Source organism: Sabethes cyaneus, chromosome 3, assembly GCF_943734655.1.
Source record: "Sabethes cyaneus chromosome 3, idSabCyanKW18_F2, whole genome shotgun sequence".
NCBI lineage: Eukaryota > Metazoa > Arthropoda > Insecta > Diptera > Culicidae > Sabethes > Sabethes cyaneus.
The window spans coordinates 85881942-85892673 of record NC_071355.1 but is presented as its reverse complement, the minus strand read 5'-3'; positions in this window follow the sequence as shown (position 1 = coordinate 85892673).

Genomic DNA, 10732 nt, shown 5'->3' with positions numbered 1-10732 from the left:
CGTAAGCCATTATCATCTTTATTTTCGATCAACTGGAGCTACAAAGAAATGACTAAACTTTGGCGGAAGACTGCACATCGCAAGACTAGACACTTTCCCAAAATGCAGATTGCAACACAGTGAATGTTAAATTTAATCAGACGATTGTTATGTTATCGGTGTACTATATTGATACTGAAGTTTAATGTAAATATTCGTGTTGATAAATAAGTTGGTTATAATATGAACAAAACCATCAATTACAAATAGTAGAGATATGTTTGCATAACTGCCAATATTGTGCATCTCTGCCAAAATATAAAATTTTAACTATTTGTTATTGTTTAGCACTATGAACATTTGTCGTTTTTGTTTAAAAGTTTTTGTGTCAGATGTTTTTCAGAGGGACTTTCGAGAACCATATAGGTCCAGTTTAAATATTACGTAACGCAACAGAGGCGAGGGTTTCTTAAGTTTCTGTTGTAGATTAAGAAAATATTTTGGAAATGGGGGGAGGGGGGGGGGGGTCTATCAGCGCTAATGTTACGCGTATTATTTCAGATAAAAATATAGAAAAAAAAGTAACTATGAGCCATCCAAGTTACCGCTAAGCCCTGAATTAAGCTTGAAAGCTGCTCTATATTTGCAAGTTACATGCTGCCAGATATAATTCAGCATTGTCAATGCATAGCTGCTTTAAAATGGCATTCTCAATGCTGAATAAAAATTTACTTGAAGCACTATGAAAAGCTGATTAGATGCCCTAAGCGAGCTTTATTGCCGTTATCGGCATCAAAAGAGATTTTGAACACTGCTCACACTTGCAGGAAATCTTGCGAACGTACGTGTGATAAAAGAAAAAATATTTCCCTCTCTTTTTATCTTGCGCAAAATCCTGCACCGTCAATAGAATAAACATCAACACGAATCTATCCAGCTTTTTACGAGCCATAATGAAGGACGTGTTAGTAATATTTGAACAGCATTTTTGACATTTCTCTAATACATCGCACGTTTTCTTTCCGTGCGTTCACGGCAAAACTAAAGGAATTTACGAAAAGAAAACGTGCGATGTATTAGGGAAATGTCAAAAATGCTGTTCAAATTTACGAACACGTCCGCCATTATGGCTCGTAAAAAGCTGGATATGGCATATGCATACGGATAATATGCAAGCAACATTTCTATCCAGCTTTTTACGAGCCATAATGGCGAATGTGTTCGTAAATTTGAACAGCATTTTTGACATTTCCCTAATACATCGCACGTTTTCTTTTCGTACATTCCTTTAGTTTTGCCGTGAACGCACGGAAAGAAAACGTGCGATGTATAGACCAAATCAAGGTGACGTCATCTGGCAGATACTGGCGCCCTTGTTTACAAACAGACCGTAGAATCCAAAAAAGTTTCAGCTGTTTAAACGGCAAGTTTGTTGTTTAAGTCGAGTTTAAACAGCATTGAGACTAAATTTAAAAGCCATTATGCCTGTAAAATGTTAAAATACACGCTACATTCCCTATAAACGGAAAAGAAAGTTTTCCAAAATGTAAACAAGGGCGCCACTATCTGTCAATTGACGGTATGATGATTTGGTCTATTAGAGAAATGTCAAAAATGCTGTTCAAATATTACGAACACGTCCGCCATTATGGCTCGTAAAAAGCTGGATATGATGGTACGAGTAGAAATGCTCACTGTAAGAGATACGCGAAAACTAAAGCCAACGATTTGGAATTAGTGTACAAAAACTGCCAGCGCTTGCTGCGGAGCAAAATGCTGTAGCAGTGTGACTTGATTGTTTTCAACACGATCCGGTTCAGTTTTATTTACATCAATGCATTGCAAAGCTTTATACACACTGTGTCCGAGTATTCAATATTCAAGGTGCGTGACAGTAGCTTAAGTAGATTTCATAACTATTTCAATATTTGTTAATCAAACATTTAAGCAAACAGTATGCGTGTTTGATTGGCTCCCTTTTGACAATTTTTCGCTGCTCGATTGGCTCCCAAGATGGCTGCTTCCGCGTATCCCAAATTCCCAAATATCAAATAGCAATATGGGTATTCCCAACTAAGCTCAAATTTGAAATGACGGTTTAATCGGTACGATGAATGGAAAACGAGTGTTATGTCTGTTTGTCTGTGGTTTTACCGTGAACGCGCGGAAAGAAAACGAGCGATGTTTTAGGGAGATGTCCAAAATGCTGTTCAAATATTACGAACACGTCCGCCACTATGGCTCGGAAAAAGCTGGATTGTTTTCTCCGCAATGTTTAATTTTGCCAGTATAAATTTTTCTGTAATATACATAGTTTATGAACTACTTTAATCATCACAAACATTGGTAGAACCCTCGGTAGAACCACAACCCACAGGAACTGAAATGTCGACCACCCCAATTATTTGTCGACCAACACTTGAAAAGGGCGGATAAGCCAACTGTCAAACAGAACGAGTGAGTTATCCAGCTTTTTGCGAGTCATAATGGCGGACGGGTTCGTAATATTTGAACAGCATTTTTGACATTTCCTCAATACATCGCACGTTTTCTTTCCCTACATTCCTTTAGTTTTAAGCGGGGTACGCTGCTGAAAAGTAATGGGTAAAAAGATAGGACAAGAAATCGATTTCGTTTACGATTTCTTAAGCAGTACGCACTTCATAAGAAATATTATTTCACGTTCAGATGGCGCAGTTTTACATGCAGGTGAATTAAAACGTCACTTTTCCGTACGGAATAATATCCGGCGCAATTATTACCACAAGAAAAAATGACAGGTGGTTGCTTGCATTGGAGTTGTCAAAATTTCTTCGGTAAATAGCAAGATTTTTTCTTGAGCTGTTTTCTTTTCAGCAGCGTACCCCGCTTTACCGTGAACGCGCGGAAAGAAAACGTGCGATGTATTGGGGAAATGTCAAAAATGCTGTTCAAATATTACGAACACGTCCGCCATTATGGCTCGTAAAAAGCTGGATTTTCTGTTGGAGCAGCATAGGAAAATTACCTCTCACTCGTTCTGTTTGACAGTTGACTATCCGCCCTTTTCAAATGTTGGTCGACAAATAATTGGGATCCCAAATTTAAGCATGAACAAAAATGTGTGATTCTGGCATCCCATGTGGTTTAAAAAGGTGAGGAAGATGGAATTAGTAGCGAAAAAAACAAAAAACGACGTTAAACTACAAAAACAAACCGCGTCGGACAATGGGGTTTGTTTTTGGAGTTTGACGTCACGCTTGACCGTGATTGGTTGATTTACGATTTTACCCATACCCCAGACAAACAGACATAACACTCCTTTTCCATTCTTCGTACCGATTAAACCGTCATTTCAAATTTGGGCTTAGTTGGGAATGTCTCCGTTTTGGTCAAAGTGGCGCTTTTTGACGAAAGAAGGGGAATTCCCCATAAAAAATATTTGCTACTTCGGGGGATACCCAAGTTTCTATTTGATATTTGGGAATGTCGATCTTAGATGGTGCTAGTGTTCAGGCAAAATGTGAGGTACGATATTTTTTGTTGATTTTTCATAGTATAATCAATATATATAGAATGCCAGTGTCGCTGCAGTGCGCGTGGTAAACATCACACATGTTCAGATAATGTATTTACATTATATATGCATATGTGTGTGTGCCTGAGATTCATCAAAAGGGGAATCTCATTGTCAAACTTTGACAACCAGTTTAAAATTTCAAATATGGCTGCCAAGTAATGTAATTGGAAACTTCGCTTGCTTCCGATTTCTGAAAAAATCGGTGCAAGAGGCACAGTTGTGGGATTCAATTTATCCGGACGAAAAGAAAAAGAACGTTTAAAAACATTTCACTGGCATGAAAACACACCGATGAGCGCACTGATGACAGCACCAACCAGCGCACAGATAAAGAACAGATAAATAACAATGAGCAACTTTGACAATGAAGTTCCCGATTCACAGACTTAATACAGATTGTTAGCATCATGTTTACCACAATGAGTCCTGTAGAAAAACAGCGACACTGGCATTCTACATATAATGATTCTACTTTTTTCATCCAAGAGTTATGTCTGTCTGTTGTACCATGATATTTCTTCACGGCACTAACACCACTTTACCAACATTCCCACACCTGTATATACCACATTGTCTGGCATCTACCTTATCCCGCTTACGAAAAAGTCGAAGGCCTGGCAGAAATCGAACAGAGCCAGACTTCATTTTTCGCTCGATTCTCTTTATGTCAAATGTTACACTTTGAGGCTGAGAGAAGTGGTTCATCAGTTTTGCAGTTTCGGGCAAAAGGTAAGAGAATAATATGGAATATGATAAAGCAGGTATAATTTAATTGTCAACCTGTTTATTGCACGCTTCTTGCTGCTACAGTCCGCGTCCGCTGCTGCTACCCTCCAAAAAAGGAGGGAAAGCTGAATCGGTGCAATACCGGTTTTTATTCAAAACCTCTGGCAGAAATCGAACAGAAATCCGGCAGAATACCCGAGCGAATATTTCTGCCTGTATCGGATGTTGCATTTCTGCTCGTTTTCACGGGTGACGGCGGCCAGAAATCTGGCAGAATGCCTGACAGAAAAAGTTTTTTGCTGCCAGATTTTTGTTCGATTTCTGCCGGACGCGCCTAAGCGGGATCCAGCTTTTTACGGGCCATAATGGCGGACGTTGACAGCCACTTCACCCCGTAGAAGAAAACGTGCGATGTATTGGGGAAATGTCAAAACAGCTGTTCAAATATTACGAACACGTCCGCCATTTTGGCTCGTAAAAAGCTGGATACACTGGGAAATGCTTCGGAAAAACCAGAGGGGTGGTGTGGCTGTCAAACTGTTCATGTTCCACTTATTGTGCTTTGCAGCTGTGCCTGGATTAATCCAGATTATTTCCTCTAATGCCAATATATATGACAAAACAAAACAGCAACATTGCAGTTGTTACTCTTTCTCTTTCTCGCTCACAGCTTTCGCATTGTCGTACTTTTTGTGCTAGTCGCACTTTTAGACTGCGGTGTTCAGTAAGGTACAAAATGCGGGATATTAGTTTTGGTACTTTTGTTTCTGCTACCTACTTTTTTGTATGCCAGAAGGGTCCGGTACCTACACTCAAAATAATTCACATGTCCTTTCCACATGAAAAATCACGTAAATTTCTCTGCAGGGAGTTACGTGATTTTCACATGACTGTTATTGGACTGTTATATAGCATCTATCTGATTTTCACGTTAACGCATTAGTATGCGTGCGAACTACCTGAAAATCACGTAAATAGTACAGGAAAAGCTGGACGGAAAATATTCACATAACTTTTCCTATATGATTTCGACGTGAAATTTATTTGAGTGTACTTAAAGGTTGATTCATTTAAAAACAACTGAAACCAATTAGAACGTAGTTAAACACAGCCCTCTTTAGGGTAGTTGATCCAATAGTTGTGGTAGTACCAATAGTTGCGCTACTATTCATTATTAATGCATATTTTCGTCACCGTAGCATTTTAGATAAAACAATTACATTCATTATATAAAACAGGCTTTTAGAAGTATTGGTAGTTAGACTACACCATTTAAAATTAAAGCATTTTTTGCTAAAATGCCAATTTTCCAAAATCTAACGCGCAGTTGGAGCGCACAACTATGGGCGCCTAGATGGGCGCTCATCTATAGTTTTATTACGATGTTTTTTCACTTAGCAACCTAGCAATGTATATGGAATAACACTATTAAAGGAACATCAAACTTAATTAAGAAAACATTAGCGCAACTGTTGGTACAATATAATTGAATCGGACAATTCATTTTTTCTTTAAAAAGCTTCTGGTACCATCACGAAAGCAATTGTCTTGCCTTGTGACAAATAACTCGTATTTGATAAATTTATATCCCACGAGCATTAATTGAAGCATATACTTCAATAAACAAGCAAAATGAAGTTATATTGTGCTTAGTGGCGCAACTATAATGGATCAATTGCCCTACACGGTAAAAAATTGTCACGTCTTTTTCAAGGGTTTTGGCATTTGCTTCAATTTGTCACGCCGCACTGCAAATTGAAGTGATTTAGCATTGATATTCGAGAGATTTTTATTTTTTAACAAAGTGATCTCCTATTGAGAAGTATTTAATGGAAAACACCATCAAATTGTAATGCATATCCTAAGAATCTGCACGACTGTTTTCATCCATTGAAAATGAATCTTGTTTTTGCAAATCATATATGTCAAAGTCTTACGAAACAAACGGGCAACTTATAATGGTCAGCAGAAAAACAGAAAGTCAGCTGATTAAACCATGTTTTCGTTTGAAATCACTGATGTTTTAGATCGTGAGTATAGTGAAATTATCCCCGTGATCGAAATTAATAAATTAAATGTTTTCAGCTTGGGGAATTGATCAAATGGAGACGGACATGAACACGGTAGCGGCCACCAACAATATTTAAGAATTGTCCTCTTCAATGATCGGTGATTGTGGTTACGGATAATTACGCAATATCATTTATTATGGTAAATTATGTTATCCACTATATTAATATAATATACTAAATAAACTCGAACAAGTTAATAATCTCAATATGCGTTTTTTTTAATTCATTTGACAGTCCAAAATTCAAAACGTAACACACCCGAAATTGAAGTGATTTTCTGTTGGTTTCATCGTGCTTTGAATTGATTCATTTTCAACACGTTTTCATTTCAAATTATAATGTTTGGCAAGTAGTGCGAATTCAAAGATAAATCACTTTACTTTAACGTGATAGTTTTTTACCGTGTAGTTATATTTTAACTATTATTAGGCCGTTCCCAACGCTGTTGTATTTTGTATGGGCTGGTCTATTTTACAACTAGAACTAAAACTGGTCATTCGCAATGCTGAGTTGCAGTTCTACTTTTCGAATTCATTTTTGAAACGAATTTACAACTGCGCGACAGTTCTGTTCTACTTTTGACCGAATCTGAAACACGGATATAACTTTAAATATTTTTGTCAGTATGTGTGCGACATGTTATCCGAAGTGACAGGTTAAGTACTGTCAAAAAGTGAAAATAAGAAAAATGTTTTGAAACTTTAATTTAGTTTTCAGAACCTCCTGTTATTTTTTGTATGAAAGCCTTCGTTAACCTACGGAAGGATGAAGTTCTTTCGCACATTATTGCCCCTTTAATGACTATTTAGACCACTAGAGCAAGTGGGGAGCCCAACAGAAGCCTCAAATAAGAAACAAAGGCTGTGCTGCCGGTGTGACGAAACGCGATGCATGTGTCTGATTCGACGATGAATAAGCTTCAGAAAAGGCCGATTTCAGCCAAACCCAGCGGCAGGGATGGTTCGATCACTTTGACTCGCGGTAGGGTTTGTAGCAGATTCGAGATTGGTTTTGGGGATGGGTTCGTGATAAAAGGTCATGACTTGGGAAGGGATCTGTTTCATTGGCATCCGAGTTAAAGTCAGTGTTTTTGATGGATAAGAATTCGGAGATACACAGGGTGTCTCACCAGGCGGACTTAGCCCTTCATTAAGCTCCATGATAGCCTAACGCAGTTTCAGCTTGCATGCTACAATGGACAATGGACTTCAGTTCATCTCAAAAGAGCTGAGTGCACCAAATTGTCCCCGGGTTCGTCCAATATTGAATTACTGCCGGATAATGAAGAGAAAGCTAAAAATGAAGAAAACAGTCACCAACGACATTGATCAGATGAGGAGTTCGAGATGCCGGCTGGTCGCGGTCGTGACTGGGGAGGGTGTGCACTTTCCGGGACGCTTAGTAATCCGGGACAAACCATCCAGTTTCGGGACTGTCCCGCATAATCCGGGAGTCTGGTCAGCCTATCTTAGCATAATGCGTGCTTTGCTTTCGCTTCTGAAATTTCTACTCGAGAAGGATTATACGCCGTGCACGTTCCTGATTTTTCCTTGCCTGGACGAAAAATAGATTCCGGTGTGTTTTGAACAAATATCACCTGCACCTCTCGTGTAGCGTCTGCTATGAGCTAAAGGCTATACCGGGTATGCCTGTTGTGGTTGCTGACTGCCAGTTAATCTACGCTGAAACAACAAATCTACCAAAAACCAACTTTTACTCACTAGCCATACCGATCGGATAAAAACGTCACAGTATTCTGAGCACAAACACACATAAAATAAGGTGGCGGCGTCGAAGTTTTTAAAACATGGCATTGCGTAACACATGATGCAGTTCTATTTTTGACAGTTGCAAACTATAAATTTGTCGAGCAGTTTAAAACATAATTGAAACTTTGCGTTGGGAACGGCCTTAGCTGTTTTTTTCGATATGCTGACTGGCTCCAAATTGTCTCGTCATCCATTCGCTATGTAAGCACAAATCGATCTCTTGTACTCTCGTGGAACTGCCATATGGAAAGTCTGTGAAGATCTGGTGCAAAGTTTTGTTTATTGCGATTATTATCTAAAATTTTTCTTTCGTAGGTTTAGTTGTGCGCCTAACAGTTGCGCGCAGCTCTGTTCTGGTTGCTCGCAGTCAAAGTATCTCTTTTACACTCACACGAAATTTCGTAAGAAACTGTCAACGCAAGAGTGATGAGAAACGCAACAATATTTCTCTCTCGCTCATCAGCTGAATGCTAGGGTAGCTTGCTTCGTGTTTGCCCGTTCAAACATGCACAAATTTTTTACAAACGCAATCAGCATTTAAATTTTATCATTCTCGGTTAACGTAAAACATTGTGACTGTGTTGTTTGTAAGTCTGTATGTAATAGAACAAAACGAATGTTATCTAAGCAAAGAATAAGAGCATAAACATAGAAAACTTACTCGTGCTTACACTGTCAATAATACATGATTTACCTTTGCGCACAACTATATAAAGCTGAAAAACGAAAGATTTTCTCGGGAAGCACAATATCCTTTTCACTCTTTAACAAACCTGTGCACAGACTTCACAAATAGAACAAACTTGGGAAGGTGGCAGCACCGCTTCGCGCACATATAGCGAATGGATGTTCAGTCCGCAAAATTTTGACAATTTCACACCCCTGGGAGAAACGTGTAAAAATGCACACTCTATAAACGAAAACAATATAGAAGTGTATGCTCATACAAATTTTGTAATGGACTCAATATTTACTGTCACTTCATTTTTGAATGTCAGACTAAAGGAATCAGCTCATTCAAAACTAAATTTGTCAAGTTGGTTATATCATCACTGCTAGCTGGTACTGAAATTGTAAGAAGATTAAAAAAATTGTACCCGAACATTTTCGGAGCATAAATAATTTAAAAAACTTATATTTTACTAGAGCTAACTTCTGATCTAACAATGGCTGCTAAACGGTTCTGGGCAATTATCCCTTTTGTCAAAGCACAAGAAGAAGATATTGTTGACCCACAAGCACTTTTAAGGGTACATAGAAAACATCACACTTTTATTGAAAAATTTTAATTCATTATATTTATAGGAAAAATGCCATGAAGGAGCAACCGCCACCCGCCTTTACGAGAAATACCAGGCTTGCAATGATCGCGTCAATAGCCGGAGCCAAACAGCGGAAACGTGTGTTGAAGAGCTTTTTGACTATTTGCACGAGATGGATCATTGCGTTACTAAAACCTTATTTTCAAAACTTAAGTAAACGAAGCGTGTTCTCTCGATTGTAGTGTATATTGCCGCTGAAACGGTTTTAAATTTATGTAAAATCTGCTTCGATGAGGTTTATTAAATTCTAAACGAGCGTGAATAATAAACCATTTAAAAACTATGTTGTTTCTAATTGTAATTCCAACCAGTTTTCGCTTTGGTGCAAGTATGGTGCTCCGCTTGGCTTAGTGGTTAAGGACATTGGTGAGTTAGTTCAAACTGTAGTGACATTAATGTTCGATTCCCGACCTGGTAGATTTTTTCAAGCTGAAGATTTTCTTGAAGGATTCTCGAGCAATGGAACACTAAACTACTGATTAATACAAAACGTGGTAGAAAACATGCGATAATAATTACATTACAAACCCAATAAAAGACCAATTTTTCTACACTTGTTGAGTTTCTTTCTATTGACACAGCTTTAATTAAATATATTTCCGATTACAATACATTTCTTTAGTGCTTACTAAGGCTAAGAAGAAAAACCTATTCGCACAAAAACGCATAAAATTAATAAGTTTATCACACACACAAGTTTAGCACACTCAATAGCGATTAAGCAAAAAGAAATGCAGTGCAGGTCATACAGCGAATAACCGGGCAACAATATCGCAATAGATCAACGGTACTGATCGCAGTGTTGAGTCCACCCACAGGTCCACACTTATAAAAAGATAATAAAATGTTTAGGTAGGACTGATTCTGAGCATATCAAATAGGCATGCACATTCATTCGACGTATGAATGGTGAGAATTTTTCTGGTAAGTTATATATCAGCTCATTCTAGCAACATAAAATGTTTTGGCGGTCATTCAGGTAGGTCATATTATAATATTAAAAAATACGATGGTTTAAGATTAACTTTGAAATTGAATTATATGCATCACAGGTCATCAACCGGGATAAACACGACCATCGTATTCAAAAAATGCAAAAAAAAATAACAGCAAAAATTGGAATAGTAACAAATGGAAATAATATTAGTAAGCTGCTTTATAAATTATAAATTATAAATAAAAAAAACATTAATAACAATTAGGAAATTAGGTATTTCTTTTAATTTTAACTTTGCATATTTATTGCTAAGTTTTTATGAAGTGATATTAACACTTGAATGAAATAGGTCTAAATACTTTGTTTTT